Genomic DNA, 19,422 nt, shown 5'->3' with positions numbered 1-19,422 from the left:
TTCTCTCAATGAAGTCACAATCAAGAATAAGTGTCCGCTCGCTAAGATTGAAGACCTCCCCGATTAGCTGAATGGTGCCAAGGTCATCGATCTCATGTCTGGATATTACCAGTTGAAGATTAGACCTGAGTATATCCCGAAAATGGCACTTGTGACCAGATATGGCATGTATGAGTACGCGGTCATGTAATTTGGGTTACCCAATGCCCCAGCCTACTTCATGTACCTCATGAACAAAGTCTTCATGGATTTTCTAGACAAGTTTGTCGTTGTTTTCTTTGACGACATACTTGTCTTATCCAAGTCTGAAGAACAGCATGAGCAACACTTGAGGATGGTGCTGGAAAAGCTTCGAGAGCACCAGCTTTATGCCAAGTTCAACAAGTGTGAATTCTGGCTGCATGAAGTTTGATTTTTGGGCATGTGATGACAACAGATGGATTTTCAGTTGACCCTGTCAAGATTGAAGCCGTGACAAAGTGGAAATCGCTGATCAACATGACGGAAGTAAGAATCTTCCTTGGACTCGCGGGATACTACCGCAAGTTTGTCGAAGGATTCTCAAGCATCGCCCGACCTATGACTCAACTCTTGAAGAAGGATAAGAAGTTCAAATGGACACCGAAGTGTGAGGAAAGTTTCTAAGAGCTCAAGAAGAGATTGACAATAGCCCCAATCCTTGACACCCATGATATTCACAAGGAGTTTGTGATATATTGTGATACATAAAGGACCAGGCTTGGCGGTGTCCTGATGCAAGAGGGAAGAGTTGTGGAATATTTGTCCCGACATCTGCGTCCTCATGAAGGGAACTACGCCACTCACGATCTTGAGCTGGCAGCAGTGGTTCATGCTTTGAAGACATGGCGACATTATCTTCTGGGGAAGCAATGTGGGATATACACAGACCACAAGAGTTTGAAGTATATTTTCACTCAGCGGGAATGGAACATGAGGCAGTTAAGATGGTTGGAGTTGATCAAAGATTATGACATCAGTATTCAATACCACCCCGGAAAGGCCAATGAGGTAGATGATGCTTTGAGAAGAAAGGTTTGTTCCATGAATGCTATGATCAAGGAAAGGCTACCCGCCTTGTATGAGGAGATTGAGAGCTTCGGGTTGGAGCTAGTCGCACCAGGATTTCTAGCCAACCTTGAAGCAAAGCCTACATTGATGGACAATATCAAGGAAGCTCAGAAAGTACACGAGAGCGTCAAAGGTATCAAGAAGAAGGTCAAGGATGGCAAGACCCCGATATTCTCCATGGATGAGCAAGGAGTCATATGGTTTGCGGGCCGCATTTGTGTACAAAACAAAGCTGAGGTCAAGAACAGGATCTTGCAAGAACCACACTGGCACTCCATATTCCATTCACCCAAGAGGAACAAAGATGTACCAAGACCTAAAGGCAAGATTCTGGTGGCATGGCATGAAGATAGAGATAGCCTCTTATGTCGCTAAATGTGACGTATGCCATAGGGTCAAGGCTGAGCATCGGTGGCCTGCTAGACTGCTACAACCTCTCCAAGTGCCTGAATGGAAGTAGGACGGAGTCATGATGGACTTCATCACTGGTCTGCTAAGATCAAGGAGAGGTCATGATTCCATTTGGGCCATTGTCGACCACCTGAACAAGGTAGCCCACTTCATTTCCATCAATACCACCCATGGTGGGAGCCAACTAGACAACCTCTACATCAATCACATCTTGAGCCTTCATGGAGTTCCTCAGGATATCGTGTTAGATCATGGCACACAGTTCTCCTCGAGATACTGGAAGATGTTTCACGAAGCTATGGGAATCAAGCTATTCGTCATCACCGCTTTTCACCCTCAAACCGGCAGCATTCGGAATGAGTAAATTAGATACTTGAGGACATGCTCTGTGCTTGTGTCTTGTCATGTGGAGCCAAGTGGGAAGATTGTTTTCCCTTTGCCTAGTTCTCCTACAACAACAGTTATCAGTCGAGCCTCCAGATGGCACCATTTGAGGTGTTGTATGCTCGTAAGTGCCATACTCCCCTCAACTAGTCGGAAACCTAAGAAGGGCTGGTCTTTGGACCACATGTCCTCCGTCAAGCAGAAGATCAAGTTCAACTTGTCAGGGAACGCCTAGATAATGCCAAATCAAGACAGAAGAGCTACACTGATTCCCATCGCCGAGACATGAGTATCCATGTTAGGGATTACGTCTATCTACGAGTCACGCCTCTCAAGGGAACAAAGCGCTTCCACGTCAAGGGGAATCTTGCACCAAGGTACATTGGCCCCTTCAAGGTCACCGCAAAACGGAGAGAAGTTGCCTACCATTTGGAGCTGCTATCCATACTTTCGGAGGTGCACAACGTTTTCCACGTGTCACAACTCCGGAAGTACCTCCAAGTTCCCAACCACCCTGAGCTCTACAACGATATCGATCATCGAGCCATCGATCTTGAGCTAGACCTCACTTATCATGAGAGACCGATCCACATCCTGGACAAAGCTGAGCGTTGCTCCAAAATCCGCACCATCGAGTACTTCAAGGTCCAGTGGAGCAACCACACTGAAGTAGAAGCAACATGGGTGTGTAAAGACTACCTCAAATCTGTGTTTCCTTCTCTTTTTAGCACCTAGCCTAGGAATCTCGGGGATGAGATTGTTGTAAGGGGGATAGGTCTGTCACACCATGTGTTTTGTACCACTTTTGCCACATGTTATTTTTATGAAAATTTGGGACCAATTGAAACTTTTGCCTGTTGTGATGATTGATTTGTCTTGCAACTTGCTTGTGTGACTGATTGAGTTTTTGAATCATTATAGTTGTTCTCCTCTCTAAAACCTACCTCCTTGACCCCAAGCCCTTGCCCAATGATCATGACATGTAAATAGAACTATAAAAACTTTTTATAAAATATTGTTTTTAACAAAAGGCATTTTATCATTTCAAGTTCTCCAAAACCCATGGTTGGGATTTGCACTGCATGTCCCTAAATTAGGAGGGATATTTTGCACCTAAGATTTTAATTGGATCCTATTATTCAAAATACCTCCCAAAACCACAAAATATATATTTTTAAAGTCATTTTCCTATCTTATTTAAATACCTTTTTCTGAGGCTAGAAATGGTATTTCTTAGGGAAAATTATTTCCTTCCTTCAAAAATATTTGAGAAAATTTAGGGAAACTCAATGGACATATATTTTCCATACATAAGAGTTTCTACACATGGTCACGTTCAACATATTGGACAAAACCCCTCATAACCCTTTCTGCCTATTTCTAGCTTTTTAAATATTTCAAAATGAAATATTCTCAATAAATTCCAAGAAAATTCTAGCAAATCACACATGATAAATGTGGTGATCCTGCGAAGTTCCATCTCAATCCAAGTTGATTTGATCCACTTATTAATTCCAAAACCCTTTTTGTACAGAACCAAATTTTACCAACTTTACATTGCCACGTTTGTCCAATTGATTCCAAACTTTGATCCAACCCCCCCCCCCCAATAAGGATGACACACCAAGTTGTGCATTTGTGGGAGTTGATTTGATCACCGTGGTCCACAGCAATCTGATTCTATCTATTTCTAGGGTTTTTCATGTCTACATGGTCAACCTAGCTCAAATGACCTCAAACGTGATGAATCCCATTGATTTTACTCATAATTTAAGCCTGTTAAATATTACTGCAAGTGGTGAGGTTTATATTTCTCAAACTAGCATAAAATACCTTCTGGTGATTTGGTAAAACTACTACTTTCACCCCTTACACTATACTCCTTCACTTAAATTTTTTACCACAAGCCCACAGAGTCACTCTTCACCTGTAGTAGCAAGATCCAGCTGTCGGGGGGATAACCCCGGAGTAGGCTCAAGGAACCTGCTCCTTTGCCTTCAACCAACAAGGAATAACGAGAACAAATTCTACAAGGCCCAAGTCCCCTAGCCGGCTAGGAAGCACCTGCCGGCTGGGGGGCGATGCGGCCAACTCTCTAGCCGGCCAGGAAGCACTTGCCGGCTAGAGGCAAGTGGCTACCTCCCCCTGGCCGCCTAGGCCAAGCCAGTCGGCTAGGGGCGAGGCGGTCGTGCCCAGGTCGGCTAGTCAAGCAGGCTAGCCGGTGGGGATCTCAAGTCACATCAGACCGTAAGTCATGACGAGACCCTACGGTTAAAGGTGACTACGCATCAGCAAAGGTACTGGATTGGGGTGCACGGCAGGTACCAGCGTCGGCGGCCACGCCGCTGACCTCCTCCGGCTCTGATCCATCACCCTGCACAGTGTCGGCCCGTCAAACTCCCACTCCATTACTGCACTCAGCGCGGGAACAGTGGAGACAGCCGTATTGTTTGCCCATGATGAGTCTCGCTGGAGGACGCCGGACGTACAACACATGTCTTGCGTCAACCTTACGTGAGAGCCTGCTTGGCTAGCTGGCGGGTCCCACAGCCAGACGGGACCTCGCAGCCGGTGGGCCCCTCCAGCGACAAGACAAGACCCCCGTGGGCCCCTTAGCCAGCTGGTGAGGCTGCCAGCCGGGTCCCACTCTTGTACCTTTTATCCATATAGTAGGTCGGTGCGTTCGTCTATAAAACCCCCCGGCCCCCCTCCATGTAGAGGGTCGGTCAACTTAGCACACACACCAACCACATAGGAGAGGCAGACGCGACCGGCAGCTCCTTCTTCCTCCTCCGCAATACAGCTCCAGGAGCACTTTGTAGTCCCATTCATAAATCATACACACCGGCAAGATTAGGGGTGTTATCTCTACGGAGAGCCCTGAACCTGGGTACATCGTGCGTTGCATGCTTGTACCAACCTCGTTCCCAGCGCCCTCTCGTGCCACTTCGGTTTCCACCATCTTTAGCCTACCCGTGGCTTATGTTGTGAGTAAACACCAACATTTGGCGCCCATTATGGGGCCGTCCGCGGCATCGGCTGGCTTCACGCGCTGGGCGGGGCCCCGCGCTCACACCACCGGATGCATCGCATCTGGATCGATCTGCATGCCCGTGGAGCCTGCCTTCGATGAGGCTTCACCGATGATAATCGACGTCCCTATCCGTCACGCGGATTCGGATGGGGACTCCGATGATGAGGCGCCTCCCAGCATCGTCGTCACTGCTATCGAGAACCTTAGTGTTCTCTTTAGCAATCTGCGCCTCAACGACTGTCCTCGCTACTTTGGCGAGGACTTCGATGTCGAGCCGTTATACGCCAACTTCAGTAGGCTCTCTATCGCTAAGATGCCTACATTCGACGTGTACCCCAGCAATATACTCCTTTTTGACGGTCCTCCGTCGTATTCGGGGTTCTTCACCCCGTATCATGTCGTCACCGCCTCCAACATCATGGAGGTGATGGTCATCGGTGCTGGCACCAGCACGGCTCATGGCAAGGCGTCAGCAGACGCTAGTGAGCATGTTGTTGTCACCACCGACACACTTCAGGACGCTCTTACTGGCCTGAAGACGCTCATCTCCGCCTCCACAAACCCCACCGACGCATGGGCCTCGCTGGAGGAGGCTCACAGGCAGATCTTGGCGGAGGGCATCACCATTGCCTTGGCTAAACGTCGGATGGAGGCCACGCAGCGCGAGTATAACTCTGCCTATGGCCTCACTCCAGTTTCCAAAGCCCCTAGACGGCTCGGCTCAGTCTGCGGCCACAGCCGGGTCATCGCCGAGATTCTAGGCAACAAGCAGCCCATCTACGAGACTCCTGCGGCTAACTTACGGGCGGCTGATTGCAATATCTCGCGATGTCTAGACGAATGATGATGACAACAAACCTTCCCCTGCAACGACACCACAAGAATGCTGCTAGCACTCCCCGGCAACGAAACTAGAAGAATGTTGTAGATGGCCCACCAGCGCGTGGGTTCGCAGCAGTTTTCGAGGGTAGAGTATTCGACCCAAATTTGTTGATTCGCACGACGGGAGGTGAGAGAATACTCTCAAGTATTAGCAACTGAATTTGTCAGATTCAACCACACCTGAAAGATTAGTATCTCCAAGCACAGTACTAACAGCAAAGTAGCGAGTAACGGCAATGTAACGAGCAATAGCAGCGGCAAGGAACAACAATAGTGACAATAGTAGCAAGTAGCAATAGTAGCAAGCGACAGTAATAGCAACAGTAGTAGCAGCAGCAGAGAAAACAAGTAACAACAGTAGCAACGGTAGTAGCAGCAGCAGCAGAGCAAGACAAGTAACAGCAGTAGCAACAGTAGTAGCAGCAGCAGCAGAGCAAGACAAGTAACAACAGTAGGACAAACTCGTAAGCAATGGGTCATGATTTGTTTGGATGATATTCATCATGCAACAGTTATAACACGCAGAAATATGTGGCTAGCTCCCGTTCGTCAATGTGATGTAGGCATGCATTCCGTGTGTCGTCATACGTGCTTAGGGAAAAGAACTTGCATGACATCTATTGTACATCCCTCCCGTGGCAGCGGGGTCCAAAAGGAAACTATGGGATATTAAGGTTCTCCTTTTAATAAAGAACCCAACCAACGCATTAGCACTTGGTGAACACATGAAGTCCTCAAACTATGGTCATCACCGGGAGTGGTTCTGGTTATTGTCACTCCGGGGTTGCCGGATCATAACACATAGTAGGTAACTACAACTTGCAAGATCGGATCTAAAACACACATATATTGGTCACAACATAATAATTTCAGATCTGAAATCATGGCACTCGGGCCCTAGTGACAAGCATTAAGCATGGCAAAGTAGTAGCAGCATCAAATCTCAGAACATAGTGGATACTAGGGATCAATCCCCATCAAAACTAACTCGATTACATGATAGATCTCATCCTACTCATCACCGCCCAGCGAGCCTACGATTAGATTACTCACGAACGACGAAGAGCTTCATGGAATTGGAGAGGGTAGAAGGTTCATGATGACGATGGCGACGATTTCTCCTCTCCGGAGCCAAAGACGGACTCCAGATCTGCCCTCCAGATGAAGAACAGGTGGTGGCGGCGCCTCCATATCGCAAACGCGACGAAAACTTCTCTTTTTTATTTTTTCTGGGACGAAAGGGATCTTATAGACCTGATATTGGGGGCGGCAGAGCCGTATGGGCCCCACAAGCCAGCCCACCGCCACCAGGGGGGTGGTCGCGGAGCCAGGGCTTGTGGCCCACTGGCCCACCCCCTGAGGTGGAACTTGGCGCAGATATTTTTCTTATTTTCCAAAACTGCTCCCCGTAAATTTTCAGGACGTTTGGAGAACTTTGATTTCTACACAAAAATAATACCAAGGCAATTCTGCTGAAAACAGCGTCAGTCCAGGTTAGTTCCATTCAAATCATGCAAATTAGAGTCCAAAACAAGGGCAAAAGAGTTTGGAAAAGTAGATACGATGGAGACGTATCAACTCCCCCAAGCTTAAAACCTTGCTTGTCCTCAAGAAACTCAGTTGAAAAAGTGAGAGAGAAAGAAAAACTTTGACAAACTCTGTTTGATCTTGTTGTTGCAACTATGTCTAACTCATAACCAGAATTTCAGCAAGATCACAAGTTAACCACATAAGCAAATGACACAAAGGTCTCACGGTAAACTAATATCAATGGCATAATCTTCTAACGAGCAAATAATAATGAGTTTCGAATACCAACACTTCAATCAAAACAAGCATGAAGCAATATGAATAGGTGGTATCTCGCTAGCTCTTTCTGAGACCGCAAAACATAAATGCAGAGCACTTTCAAAGATCAAGGGCTGACTAAACATTGTAATTCGTAGCAACAAAGATCCAGTCATAGTCATACTCAATATCAATAAAAAGCAAAGCATAAAAATGACAAAGGTGCTCTCTAATTGGTGCTTATACAAGAGGAGGATGACTCAACAGGAAAATAAATAGACAGGCCCTTCGCAGAGGGAAGCATTGATTTGCAGAGGTGCCAGAGCTCAAGCTTTGAAAACAGAGATAATAATTTTGGGTGGCATGCTTTCATTGTCAACGCAATGACCAAGAGTTCTCAATATCTTCCATGCTACTCATGCTATAGGCGGTTCCCAAACAGAAAAGTAAAGTTTTAACTCCCCCACCACCAATCAATCACACTCCACGGCTAGCCGAATCCTCGGGTACCGTCCATACTAACATCAATCTGGGGGGAGTCTTGTTTTACAGTTATGTTTTCAATTTAAGCGTGGAACTGGGCATTCCAATTACCGGCCCCTTTCTCGTGAATGACAGAATAAACACATGTCGAGGATAACACTCCTAGCATGGAACATACCAATAGCCCCCTGTCACCACATGAGCGGTTTGGGCATGCAAAACAGATTATTTCATGAAGGTTTAGAGAATGACACATGCAAATTTACTTGGAACGGCAGGTAGATACCGCAAATAGGTAGGTATGGTGGACTCTCATGGAAAAACTTTTGGGTTTATGGAGGTGGATGCACAAGCAGTATTCCGCTTGGTACAAGTGAAGGCTAGCAAAAGACTAGGAAGCGACCAATTAGAGAGCGACAACAGTCATCAAGATGCAATGAGTTTGACTAACATTGAATGCAAGCATGAACAGGATATAAATCACCATGAACACGAACATCATAGTGGCAATGTTGATTTTGTTTCAACTACTTGAATGAACATGCGCCAAGTCAAGCCACTTGAAACATTCAAAGGAGAATACCATCCTATCATACTACATCATAGTCATCTCAAAATCTATGTTGGCATTCAAGACAAACCTTTACAAGCTCTCACCTAAATAAGCATGGCATCAGAAACTATGATCCCTAAGTTGTCATTGCAAACATGGTTTTCTCGCAACAAAGCTAAATCTGGGTCGACAAGCTAGTCATAATTACAAAAACAAAATAGATAGAGTTCATACCAGCTTTTCAGTCTCAGTCACTTCATCATATATCATCATTGTTGCCTTTCATTTGCACGATCGAACGATGAAAACGATAATAAGCGCATTGGACTAAGCTGAATCTGCAGGCAAACACAAAGGAGAAGACAAAATAATATGGCTCTTTGAAAGCTAAACAGGTAAGCAAGTAAGAACCAATAAACATTGTAACCAATATCTTCTACCTTGACACAAAGAAAAAGAAAACTATTTACACGGGAAAGCTCCCAACAAGCAAAAGAAGAAACAAAAACCTTTTTGGGTTTTCTCAAAAGGACACAAAACAAGAAAGCAAGAAAACGAATAGAAACTAGCATGGATAATACAGTGGCAAAGTGTAAACACCGGCTAACAAAGTGAAAGCATAAGCATGAATGAAAAGTTGGTGAGAACACGTACTCCCCCAAGCTTAGGCTTTTCGACTAGCTTGGTGTACTCCCAAGGTGGGAAATAACCAGCTCTAGGATACTCCGGAGCACACTGTGGATGCCACTGCTGTGTGAGCTCCTCTGGCTCCCACTGATAAACTAGCGTTTGGTACTCGTCTGGCGGCTCGGGCACGGGCGCCTGTGGTTGGGCCAAGCCCCAATATGCGTAGATGTCCGCGGGCATAATAGTGTACCTGCCTGCATGAAGATCAAACAAAGAAGGAGCAGGTAAAGTAATAGTCTCTCGAGTACCCTGACTAAACACCAGGTTATAAATCATCCGTCTACTAGCATCTCTATCCAGAAAATCATGGCGGACCATGCTGTCATAATCCAGATATCTCTCAGGCAGAAGCATCTCTCCTTCCTCTCCCAGTCTAATGGGTATCTCAAAGTGTCTGACAAGACGGGTAGCATAGATACCTCCATAGACAACACCTTTAGAACGGTTCAGGTTCAACCATTGAGCTACTATAGCGCCCAGGCTATAAGTCTTATCGTTATAAAGGCCTATGTGCAAAACTGCAAGGTCTGGAGAACTAAGTGATCCAGCCTCCCGACGGCCAATCAAACATTTTCCCACAAATAGTGAGAAGTACCGAAGCACAGGAAAATGTATGCTAGCAATTCTAGCGCGAGACACTCCTCTCTCCTCTCCAACAGCAATAGAACCAATGAAATCCTCCAAGTCCCGTGGACGAGGGTCACGGATATCCCCAACATAAGGTAATTTGCATACATTGCAAAAGTCTTGCAGCGTCATGCACTGGGGGACATCGTAAATCATGAACTCAACCATGGGAGGATTCTTCCTCGGATAAGAGTTGAAGCTTTGAACGAAAATATTGGTGAGGAGGAGGTATTGTGGGAACTTATCTTCAACAAACGGAGTAAGACCTGCGTTCTCCACCAAGTAATAAAAGTCTTCATAAAGTCCGGCGGTGCGCAAAAAATTAATCACTTGGCCACTCGCACGCTCGAACTTCTGTGACTCGAGGGACTACATACTTGGGGTCATTCTTCTCGTCTTCCTTGGGGTTACGACTTGAAGAGCCTCCCAAGAACCTCCTCATCTTTTCCCTTTTCTAGCTCTGAAAAATTCTGAAATTCTTAGAGACTTCGAAAGAAAAGTGAATAAGGATTAGCCCAACTTGTAGCAACTACTCCTACTAGTGCCTAGAGACCGTATGACGCGCTAAAACTACTTGGGACCAGCTAAAATCAACTTTTCAAGCTCAAGAACAGGGTCACCAAGGTAGCAAGAATACGCGAAGGATAAAGCACTAGAGCAAAAACTAATTGGACCAATCGAGGAGTCACTTACCAAGGAGTAATTTCCCCCAAAACAGTTCGGAGAATGGTGCTTTGAGAAAGGAGATCGAAAATCACAACCAAATGAGCAAGAACACGGGTTTGAGCTGCAAAACAATTTTTTCTGGAGGTGGAAGAAGAGGCTGGGAGCTGGAATGAGTGGAGGGGGTGCCTGTGGGCCCCACAAGGTTGCACCCCGCCACGAGGGGGGTAGGTGGCGGTGGCAGGTCTTGTGGACCACTGGTCAGGCCCCCAGTCCAGCTCTCAGGGCCAGAAATTTTCAAAAATTCCAGAAAAAATCATACTAAATTTTCAGGACCATCGGAGAACTTTTATTTTCGAGGTATTTTTCTTCAGGACGCTAAAACAGATAAGAGGAAAAACTAAACTAATTCTATCATTTTTCTTCTAAGCAACAGAAAATGAAAGCTCAAAACAGAGGTATGTGACTCTTTGATTCATCCGTTTCATGGTCTTCGAAATAAATCCGTCAATGGGATTGATCAAGTCCTTATGACAGAACCTTCTCGAATCACAAGAAAGAACGGAGAATTTTCGAATAGCCACTAAATCACCTCAATGGGGATATGTATCTCCCCAACAAGCAAATCATACTTCATCTTGACACGGGGAATAGGGCATTCAAAGCTCCCAATGAGAATCGATGAAGTCTTTTCATAGCATTGATGCAATGTACTTGATATCGTTTCTTCGGAAAGTGCACTGTGTGCTCATTACCATTGACATGGAAAGTGACATTGCCTTTGTTGCAATCTATAACAGCCCCTACAGTGTTTAAAAAGGGTCTTCCGAGGATGATAGCCATGGCATCGTCTTCGGGAATATCCAAGATAACAAAGTCTGTTAAGATAGTGGTATTAGCAACCACAACAGGCACATCCTCGCAAACGCCGATAGGGAAAGCAGTTGATTTGTCGGCCATTTGCAGAGAAATTTCAGTGGGTGTCAACTTATCCAACTCAAGTCTACGACAAAGAGAAAGTGGCATAATAGTAACACCGGCTCCAAGGTCACATAAGGTAGTTCTTACATAGTTTCCTTTAATTGAGCAAGGTATAGTGGGCACTCCGGGATCACCAAGTTTCATAGGAGTTCCACCCTTAAAAGTGTAATTGGCAAGCATGGTGGAGATCTCAAGATCTGGTATCTTCCGTTCATTAGTCATGATATCTTTCATGTACTTGGCATACGGAGACATCTTGAGCATATCAGTTAACCGCATCTGCAGAAAGACGGGTCTTATCATCTCAACGAAGCGCTCAAAATCCTCATCATCCTTTTTCTTGGATGGCTTAGGAGGAAAGGGCATAGGTCTCTGAACCCATGGCTCCCTCTCTTTACCATGCTTCCTATCAGTGAAGTCATTATTATTGTACTTATTAGGTCGTGGATTATCAGGATTAACCATAGGTTCAATCTCCACATCCTCATCATTGCAAGGTTGAGCATTATTATGAACATCACTGTCCATATTGTCACCAGGTTCATGTTCATCACCAGATTGTGTTTCTGCATCAGACGCAGAGATATCATTAGCTTCTTCAGGTGTGACAGTATTTGGTGAACTGGCGTGCAGGTTTCTATCATCCTTCTTTTTCTCCTTAGGATGACTAAGTGTATCAGCATTGATTCCTTAAGAATCTTGATCAATTCTCTTAGGATGACCTTCAGGATACAAAGGTTCCTGAGTCATTTTGCCTCCTCTAGTAATGACTCTGACAGAGTTGTCATTTAATTCATTGAGCAGGTCATTCTGAGATTTAAGTACTTGTTCTACCTGAGTAGTAATCATAGAGGCATGTTTACTCAGAAGCTTCAGATCATTGACATTTCTGTCTATACAAGCACTTAAATGGCTAAGCATACGAGTACTTTGTTCCAAATGTCTGCTAACATAATCATTGAAACTCTTTTGTTTGGCAACAAAGTTGTCAAATTCATCAAAGCATAGGCTAGCAGGTTTATCAAAAGGAATATCACTCTCGTCAAACATACGTAGAGAATTCACTTCCACTACCTATATCGGGTTATCGAGGCCATGGATCTTTTCGATAGGTGGTAGATTTTTGACATCTTCAGATCTAATGCCTTTCTCTTGCATAGATTTCTTGGCTTCTTGCATATCTTCGGGACTGAGGAATATAATACCTCTTTTCTTAGGAGTTGGCTTAGGATGTGGTTCGGGAATAGTCCAAGCATTATCGTTGATCAAGAGGTTATTCAGTAGAGTCTCATCTTGTTCTACAGTTCTTCCCTAAAAACACAACCGGCACAACTATCTAGGTAGTCTCTAGAGGCATCGGTAAGTCCGTTATAGAGGATATCAAGTATCTCGTTCATCTTAAGAGGGTGATCAGGCAAAGCATTTTGTAGCTGGACGAGCCTCCCCCAACCTTGTGGAAGACTCTCTTCTAGGAGTTGAGTAAAGTTGTATATTTCCTGCAAGGCAGCTTGCTTCTTATGGGCAGGGAAATATTTCTCACAGAAGTAATAGACCATCTCGTGGGGACTGCGCACACATCCAGGAGCAGGAGAGGTGAACCAAACTTTAGCATCATCCTTTAGAGAGAAAGGAAACAGCTTAAGGATATAGTAGTAGCGGATCTTCTCCTCATTAGTGAAAAGGTTGACTATTTCGGATAGTTTGGAAAGATGGGCTATGACGGTCTCAGACTCATAACCGTGAAAAGGATCAGATTCGACTAGAGAGATTATCTCAGGGTCGAGAGAGAATTCATAATCCTTATCGGTGACAAAGATAGGCGAAGTGGCAAACTTCGGGTCATCTTTCATCCTAGCTTCCTGAGATTTTTCCTTCCACTTGAGATATAATTTCTCAGCGCCATAGGCATCCTTACACGCAAGAAAATCCTCAGCTATCTCTCCCTCCATAACGTAACCCTCAGGTATATCAGGCAATTCATATCTAGGAGAGCTATATCTAGCAGGAGCAAAAGCAGGTTCTATCTCAATAGTATCGGCAGTTTCAGAAGCATCACGAGCATTGGCAGTTACTCTAGCAATATGAGCATCAAGGAACACTCCTAGTGGAACATCAGGCAAAATATTATCTCTAGCATCATCAAGCATAGCATCATCAGGCAAAATAGCATCTCTAGCATCATCAGGCAAAGCAGTATCAGGCATAACATCTCTAGCAGTATCGGGCATAGTATCTCTAGCAGTATCAGGCAAAGCAGTATCAGGCATAGTATCAAGCATAGCATCTCTAGCAGTAGCATCATAAGCATCATCAAGCACAGGCGACATATCAAGATTTCTAGTAGGAGGTGATGTCGCAAACTTACTCATAACTGAAGGTGAATCAAGTGCAGAGCTAGATGGCAATTCCTTACCTCCCCTCATAGTTGAGGGCAAGACTTTGGTCTTCGGATCCTTCAGATTCTTCACAGTGATCAGCAGATATAAATCCCAAGCGACTCAGAGAATATAGCAATACCACCCCGGCAACGGCGCCAGAAAAATGTTGATTGCAATCTCTGGCGTTGGCTAGATGAATGCTGATGACAACAAAGCTTCCCGTGCAACTGCACCAGAAGAGTACTGCTAGCACTCCCCGGCAACGAAACTAGAAGAATGTTGTTGATGGCCCACCAGCGCGTGGGTTCGCAGCAGTTTTCGAGGGTAGAGTATTCGACCCAAATTTGTTGATTCGCACTACGGGAGGTGAGAGAATACTCTCAATTATTAGCAGCTGAATTTGTCAGATTCAACCACTCCTGAAAGATTAGTATCTGCAAACACAGTAGTAACAGCAAAGTAGCGAGTAACGGCAATGTAACAAGCAATAGCAGCGGCAAGGAACAGCAATAGTGACAATAGTAGCAAGTAGCAACAGTAGCAAGCGACAGTAATAGCAACAGCAGTAGCAGCAGTAGAGCAAAACAAGTAACAGCAGTAGCAACGGTAGTAGCAGCAGCAGCAGAGCAAGGCAAGTAACAGCAGTAGCAACAGTAGTAGCAGCAGCAGCAGCAAGACAAGTAACAGCAGTAGGACAAACTCGTAGGCAATGGGTCGGTGGTTTGTTTGGGTGATATTCATCATGCAACAGCTATAACACGGAGAGATATGTGGCTAGCTCCCGTTCGTCAATGTGATGTAGACATGCATTCCGTGTGTCGTCATACGTGCTTAGGGAAAAGAACTTGCATGACATCTATTGTCCATCCCTCCCGTGGTAGCGGGGTCCAAAAGCAAACTACGGGATATTAAGGTTCTCCTTTCAATGAAGAACCGGACCAACGCATTAGCACTTGGTGAACACATGAACTCCTCAAACTATGGTCATCACCGGGAGTGGTTCCGTGTATTGTCATTCCGGGGTTGCCGGATCATAACACATAGTAGGTAACTACAACTTGCAAGATCGGATCTAAAACACACATATATTGGTGACAACATAATAATTTCAGATCTGAAATCATGGCACTTGGGCCCTAGTGACAAGCATTAAGCATGGCAAAGTAGTAGCAGTATCAAATCTCAGAACATAGTGGATACTAGGGATCAATCCCCATCAAAACTAACTCGAATACATGATAGATCTCATCCTACTCATCACCGCCCAGCGAGCCTACGAATAGATTACTCACGAACGACGAAGAGTTTCATGGAATTGGAGAGGGAAGAAGGTTGATGATGACGATGGCGACGATTTCCCCTCTCCGGAGCCCAAGACAGACTCCAGATCTGCCCTCCAGATGAAGAACAGGTGGTGGTGGCGCCTCTGTATCGCAAACGTGACGAATAGCCCACTCCCTGAGGTGGAACTTGGCGCAGATATTTTTCTTATTTTCCAAAACTGCTCCCCGTAAATTTTGAGTGCGTTTGGAGAACTTTGATTTCTGCACAAAAATAACACCAAGGCAATTCTGCTGAAAACAACGTCAGTCCAGGTTAGTTCCATTCAAATCATGCAAATTAGAGTCCAAAACAAGGGCAAAAGAGTTTGGAAAAGTAGATACGATGGAGACGTATCAGCGGCCCAGGCAGCCATGGCAGAAATGCCAAGCTTGGAGGGCGAGGAGCGTGCCTTCTAGGAGAAGCGGGTCAAGGATCTCCTTGATGCCGCCAACGTGCATCAGACACGGCTTGACCCCGGTCAAGCTCAATCGGAGTCTCCGGGACCCAATCCCGGAGTGCGCCGTAACCCTAGCGGTCATCAACAAGCTGAAGGATCATCCTTGCATCGCACTTCTGGCCGAAAAGGCGAGGGCAGCCACGACAAGCGTTCACAGTGCCAGAGCAAGCATACTTCGAGCCGGTGTCGCCGAGATGATGAGAGTGATTCGGTATATGAGGTTCCTTGTCCGGGGACGACCCATGCTACCGACTCACAAGGCGCCCTTCCGATCGCGGCTCGGATGGCGCTCGCGTCCCCCTGGGCGACCAAGATGCCCGCAGGCGTCTGAACGCACTAGTGTAGTCAGCTCTTCTGGAGGAGGACGATCCGATTGGTCCAGCGTGCTTCGGCCCCTGGATCCGAGGGGAGCCGTTTCCCCAAGGCTTCACTCTGCCTTGGGACACTCACAAGTACAACGGCACCGCCAAGCCAGAAGACTGACTGATCGACTACACCACCGCCGTTGGCATTGCCAGGGGCAACAAGCGCGTAGCCGTCCGCTACGTGCCACTCATGATGGCCGGCTCGGCTCGGATGTGGCTTAACAGCCTTCCAGCCGGCAGCGTCAACTCATGGGTTGACTTCGAGGAGGCGTTCTTCCGCAACTTCACCGGCACCTACAAGCGTCCTGGCCGGCCTCGCGAGCTGTACATGTGCGTCCAGAGGCTTGACGAACCCTTTCGCGACTACGTCACGTGCTGGACGGAGCTGCGCAACTCCTGCGAGGGAGTACATGAGGTAAATGCCATCCAGTACTTCATCGACGGCTGCCGAGACAGCACTCTCCTCAAGCACAAGCTCATGTGCTCTGAGCCCACCTCTCTAGCAGTGCTAATGGCCAAGGCGGATAATTACGCCATGACCGACTCCGCGATGCGGGTCAAGGTGACCGCCTCGGACAAGGCTGTCCCCACGCGGGCTACTCCCATGCCGGTTGGAGACAATCGAGGCGGCCAGAACAACAATAAGCGCAAGGCGGATCAGCTAGATTCGCGCTCCAACAACAAGCTGGTAGCCAACGTGGAGGGAGAGGCGCTGTATACTCAGGACTGCTCCCAACGGAGGCGGACCGACAAGAACGACTGGCAGCCCAAGTAGTCCTTCGAGCAGATGCTTGACGCGCCCTGCAAGATGCATTCTGGGGCGAAGCCCTTTACCCACACCCTTCGACAGTGCAGCTTTGTACGACGACAGTCGCAAGGGGACAGCCTGCCGGCTGCCCCAGGTGCCCTTGCAGCGCCTCACGCTCCAGCTCTGGCTCCAACACCGCCGCGTCGAGACGACGGCCGTCTCCACGATGACTACCCCCATCAAGAAAGAGCATTCATCGTCTTCACCAGCGAAGGCGACGACAAGCATAGCCAGCGCCAGCGCCGGCGTGAGGTGAATGCCACGGTCCCCCCCGGTTCCCCAATACATGCACTAGTCTGAAAAGCCCATCACATGGAGCCGGGTCGACCATCCTGTGGTGATGCCCAACCCGGGCTCATACGCGCTCGTCCTCGACCCTACCTTCACGTCCCAGAGGCTCACCTACCGGTTCTCCCGGGTGTTGGTCGACGGCAGCAGCAGCATCAACATCCTCTACCTCGACACCCTTCTCAAGCTTGGGCTCAAGGAGAAGGACGTCTTGCCGACCAACACTGTCTTCCACGGCATTGTGTCGGGACAGTCCTGCTCTCCGATCGGCAAATCCAGCTCGACGTCCTTTTCGGTGACAAGGCTCACTTCCGCCGTGAGTCCATATGGTTCGAGGTGGTGGATCTCAGTAGCCCGTATCATGCGCTGCTGGGCAGATCGGCTCTGGCCAAATTCATGGCTATCCCCCACTACGCCTACCTGCAGATGAAGATGCCGGGTCCAAAGGGCATCATCACCATTGCTGGCGACTACAAGAAGTCGCTCGAGTGTGCACAGGACAGCAGCCGCCTGGCCGACGCCATGGTGATTGCTGAGGAGAGAAGGCAGATTGACCGGCTCGTGGCTCAGGCTACCGAGCAGCCGGCGATCCCTACTCCTCCATCCCACTCGGTCGGCGAAGGCTCCTTCAAGCCGGCTAAGCAAACCAAGCATGTGCCACTCGACCCTGCGAACCCCAAGCAGTGCGTCACCAACGGGGCTGGCCTCAGCCCTAAATAGGAAGGCGAGCTCGTCGACTTCCTCCGTGAGAATCATGACATCTTTGCATTGTCCCCCAAAGACATGCATGGTGTTCCGAGGAAGTACGCCGAGCACAAACTTCACGTGCGACCGGATGCAAAGCCAGTGAAAGAACCTTTGCGCCGCTTCGCTGAGGGGAAGCGGCACACAATCGGAGAAGAGATTTCCCGGCTCCTTGTAGCCGGCTTCATCATGGAGGTTTTCCAACCGGACTGGTTAGCCAATCCAGTCCTTGTGCTGAAGAAGAACAACACCTGGAAAATGTGTATCGACTACACAAGCCTGAATAAGGCATGCCCGAAAGACCCTTTTGCCTTGCCCCAGATAGATCAAGTGATCGACTCCACAGCCGGCTGCGAACTGCTGTCGTTTCTGGATGCTTATTCCGGCTAACATCAAATCAAGCTGTATCCAACTGATCGCCTGAAGACCTCCTTCATCACGTCCTACGGGGCCTACTGCTACACCACCATGACGTTCGGTTTGAAGAACGCTGGTGCGACATTCCAACGCTGCATGCAGCAGTGCTTACTGCCACAGATTGGCAGAAACATCCACGTCTATGTGGATACCATCGTCGTCAAGACCAAGCAGCACTTCTGCCTCCTTGACGACTTGCGGGAGACGTTCGCGAACCTGCGCGAGTACAAGATCCGGCTCAATCTGGAGAAGTGCGTCTTTGGGGTTCCAGTCGGCAAGCTCTTGGGGTTCATCATGTCCGCTCGTGGCATCGAAGCGAACCCTGAGAAAATCGGCACCGTCAAGCGGATGGTGAAGCCGGCTCGAATCCTAGACGTCTAGAAGTTTGCCAGCTGCCTGGCATCCCTTAGCCGGTTCATCAGCCGGCTCGGCGAGAAGGCCCTTCCACTCTATCAGCTCATGAAGAAGACAACGAAGTTTGAATGGAACAACCAGGCGGACGAAGCCTTCCGCGACCTCAAGCGGGTCATCTCGAGCCTGCCAATCTTGGCAGCACCGGCTGAAAGGGAACCCATTCTCATATACATTGCAGCGACAACGTGCGTGGTTAGTGTAGTGCTGGTAGTTGAGCGCAAGGTGGAGGGCAAGGTACTGTTAGTGCAACGCCCTATCTACTACTTCAGCGAGGTCTTGTCCGCCTCCAAGCAAAACTAGCCTCACTACCAGAAAATGTGTTATGGTGTTTACCTTGCCGCAAAGAAGTTGGAGCTATACTTCCAAGAGCATGCCATCACTGTGGTGAGCACTGATCCACTTCCATAAATCATGGGCAACGTGACGCGCCCGGCCGGATTGCCAAGTGGTCCATCTCCATGGCTGACCACGACATCCGCTACGAGCCTCGCACTGCCATCAAGTCTCAGGTGGTGGCCGACTTCCTTGTCGACTAGGCCGAAACCCAGTTTGAGGCGCCGCCTCCAGATTCCACTCATTGGCGGATGCACTTCGACGGCTTGAAGATGTGAACTTGTCTGGGAGCCAGCATTGTCTTGACGTCTTT

This window comes from Hordeum vulgare, chromosome 4H (assembly GCF_904849725.1).
Source record: "Hordeum vulgare subsp. vulgare chromosome 4H, MorexV3_pseudomolecules_assembly, whole genome shotgun sequence".
NCBI lineage: Eukaryota > Viridiplantae > Streptophyta > Magnoliopsida > Poales > Poaceae > Hordeum > Hordeum vulgare.
The sequence above is the reverse complement of the archived record's forward strand: the minus strand, read 5'-3'. Positions refer to the sequence as shown.